The sequence below is a fragment of the Arachis hypogaea genome, chromosome 15, assembly GCF_003086295.3.
Source record: "Arachis hypogaea cultivar Tifrunner chromosome 15, arahy.Tifrunner.gnm2.J5K5, whole genome shotgun sequence".
NCBI lineage: Eukaryota > Viridiplantae > Streptophyta > Magnoliopsida > Fabales > Fabaceae > Arachis > Arachis hypogaea.
Genome location: NC_092050.1, coordinates 123,999,932 through 124,003,679, shown reverse-complemented (window position 1 = coordinate 124,003,679; position 3,748 = coordinate 123,999,932). Strand labels below are relative to the sequence as shown.

The following is a 3,748-nucleotide window of genomic DNA, read 5'->3' as shown; positions in this document are numbered from 1 at the left end:
TTATAGGTGTTTCCATAAGGTTCACCTAAGTAATTTACCTTTGCTATTGCAGGGTTCTCAGGATCATAAGCTTCTTCTTCAGAAGATGCCTCTTGAGTACTGTTGGATGCAGCTTGCATTCCATGCAGACTCTGAGAGATCATATTGACTTGCTGAGTCAATATTTTATTCTGAGCCAATATGGCATTCAGAGTATCAACCTCAAGAACTCCCTTCTTCATAGGCGTCCCATTACTCACAGGATTCCTTTCAGAAGTGTACATGAACTGGTTATTAGCAACCATGTCAATGAGTTCTTGAGCTTCTGCAGGCGTTTTCTTTAGGTGAATGGATCCACCTGCAGAAGTGTCCAGTGACATCTTCGATAGCTCAGATAAACCATCATAGAATATATCCAGGATGGTCCATTCTGAAAGCATGTCAGAAGGACACTTTTTGGTCAACTGTTTGTATCTTTCCCAAGCTTCATAGAGGGATTCACCTTCTTTCTGTCTGAAGGTTTGAACATCAGCTCTAAGCTTGCTCAGCTTTTGAGGAGGAAAGTACTTGGCTGAGAAAGCCGTGACCAGCTTATCCCAAGAATTCAGGCTGTCTTTGGGTTGAGAATCCTACCATAATCTAGCTCTGTCTCTTACAGCAAAAGGGAAAAGCATGAGCCTGTAGACTTCAGGATCTACTCCATTAGTCTTAACAGTATCACATATCTGCAAGAATTCAGTTAAGAACTGAAAAGGATCTTCAGATGGAAGTCCATGAAACTTGCAGTTCTGCTGCATCAGAGAAACTAATTGAGGTTTCAGCTCAAAGTTGTTTGCTCCAATGGAAGGAATGGAGATGCTTCTTCCATGTAAATTGGAATTAGGTGCAGTAAAGTCACCAAGCATCTTCCTTACATTATTATTATTTTCGGCTGCCATCTCCTCTTCCTGTTCGAAAATTTCTGAAAGGTTATCTCTGGATTGTTGTATTTTAGCTTCTCTTAATTTTCTCTTCAGAGTCCTTTCAGGTTCTGGATCTGCTTCCACAAGAATGTTCTTATCCTTGCTCCTGCTCATATGACAAAGAAGAAGGCACAGACAAATAATAATAATAGAGATCCTTTATACCACAGTATAGGGATCCTTAAAGAAAAGAGGGGGAGATAAAGAATGGAAGAAACACAACTGTAAGGATGGAAGAGATGTGAGATGAGATGTTAGGATATGAATGAATAAATAGAATGAGATGGGGGAAGGAAAATTTTCGAAAATTATTTTGAAAAAGAGTTAGTGATTTTTGAAAAATGGTTTTTGAAAAATTGTTAGTAATTTTCGAAAATTAAGTTTTAGAAATTAAAATAATTAATAAATTAAAAAGAAATTTTGAAAAAGGGGAGAGATATTTTCGAAAATGAGAGAGAGAGAGTTAGTTAGGTGGTTTTGAAAAAGATAAGAAACAAACAAAAAGTTAGTTAGTTAGTTGAAACAAATTTTGAAAAGATAGGAAGTTAGGAAGTTAGAAAAGATATTTTGAAAAGATATTTTTAAAAAAGATAAGATGAGAAGATATTTTTCAAAAGATATGATAGAAATTAGTTTTTGAAAAAGATTTGATTTTTAAAATTTCAATCAATGACTTGATTCATAAGAAATCACAAGATATGATTCTAGAACTTAAAGTTTGCATCTTTCTTAACAAGCAAGTAACAAACTTCAAATTTTTGAATCAAAACATTAATTGATTATGTTATTTTCGAAAATTTGATATAAAAATAAGAAAAAGATTTTTGAAAAATATTTTTGGAATTTTCGAAAATAACTAAGAATTTTGAAAAAGATTTGATTTTTGAAAAAGATTTTGAAAAAGATAAGATTTTCAAATTGAAAATTTGATTTGACTCATAAGAAACAATTTGATTTTAAAATTTTTTGAAAAAGTCAACTCAAATTTTCGAATTTGATGAGAGAAAAAGGGAAAGATATATTTTTTTTTTATTTTTGAATTTTTATGATGCAAGAGAAAAACACTAAAAAGATGCAATGCATGAAATTTTTAGATCAAAACAATGAATGCATGCAAGAATGCTATGAATGTTAAGATGAACACCAAGAACACTATGAATGTCATGATGAACATCAAGAACATATTTTTGAAAAATTTTTAATGCAAAGAAAACATGCAAGACACCAAACTTAGAATTCTTCAATGCTTAGACACTAAGAATTCAAGAATGCATATGATAAACATGAAAAGACACAAAACAAAAAATCATCAAGATCAAACAAGAAGACTTACCAAGAACAACTTGAAGATCATGAAGAACACTATGAATGCATGAATTTTCGAAAAATGCAATATGCATATGCAAGTGACACCAAACTTATGATATGACTCAAGACTCAAACAAGAAATAGAAAATATTTTTGATTTTTATGATTTTCTAATTTTTTTGGATTTTTATTTATATTTTTTGAAAATTTAAAAGAAAAAATAAGGATTCCAAAATTTTTAATATGAATTCCAGGAATCTTGCCATGTTAGTCTAAAGCTTCAGTCCAGGAATTAGACATGGCTCACTAGCCAACCAAGCTTTCAATGAAAGCTCTAGTCCAAAACACTAGACATGGCCAATGGCCAGCCAAGCTTTAGCCCTTTAACACGAGAGTATATTGCTCTTGATAACAAATTGCAAGCCTCAGTCCAAATAAATTTAGACATGGCTTTACAGCCAGCCAGGCTTCAACATGTTTCATGAAACACTAGAATTCATTCTTAAAAATTTTGAATAAAACTTTTTTTTTTGAAAGCATTTTTATTTTTTTTTTTCGAAAACAGATAAGAAATTTTTGAAAGATTTTTGAAAAATTTTTGAAAAGAAAATAAAAAGAAATTTACCTAATCTGAGCAACAAGATGAACCGTCAGTTGTCCAAACTCAAACAATCCCCGGCAACGGCGCCAAAAACTTGGTGTTGTTGCCGGATCAAACTTGGCACTGATGTTACCGGACCAAAAGCTTGCCGAAAACTCAAACAATCCCCGGCAACGGCGCCAAAAACTTGGTGCACGAAATTGTGATCTCTGATAATGGCTCCAAAGGCTTGGTGCTCTAATCTCAATACATAATTGTCACAACTTCGACACAACTAACCAGCAAGTGCACTGGGTCGTCCAAGTAATACCTTACGTGAGTAAGGGTCGAATCCCACGGAGATTGTTGGTATGAAGCAAGCTATGGTCACCTTGCAATTCTCAGTCAGGCGGATATAAAGTGATAATGGTGTTTTCGAATATGATATAATAAAATAGGGATAGAGATACTTATGTAATTCATTGGTAGGAATTTCAGATAAGCGAATGGAGGTGCTTTCGTTCCTCTGAACCTCTGCTTTCCTGCTATCTTCATCCAATCGGTCTTACTCCTTTCCATGGCTGGCTTTATGCAAGGGCATCACCGTTGTCAGTGGCTACATCCCCTCCTCTCAGTGAATAATATGCTCACGCACCCTGTCACGGCACGGCTATTCATCTGTCGGTTTCCGATCATGCTGGAATAGGATTCACCCTCCTTTTGCGTCTGTCACTAACGCCCAGCACTCGCGAGTTTGAAGCTCGTCACAGTCATTCAATCATTGAATCCTACTCAGAATACCACAGACAAGGTTTAGACCTTCCGGATTCTCTTGAATGCCGCCATCATTCTAGCTTACGCCACGAAGATTCTGGTTAGGAGATCTAAGAGATATTCATTTTAGCTTTATTTCATGTAG

At 34.7% G+C, this 3,748-nt stretch overlaps 1 non-coding gene across 1 annotated transcript; it reads left to right on the top strand.

Moving 5' to 3' along the window:
* The first annotated feature begins 413 nt into the window (after positions 1-413).
* On the top strand, positions 414-521 carry LOC112752539 (small nucleolar RNA R71). The gene has a single exon (XR_003176971.1). It is a non-coding gene; the product is annotated as a small nucleolar RNA R71 (small nucleolar RNA).
* Positions 522-3,748: the final 3,227 nt, after the last annotated feature.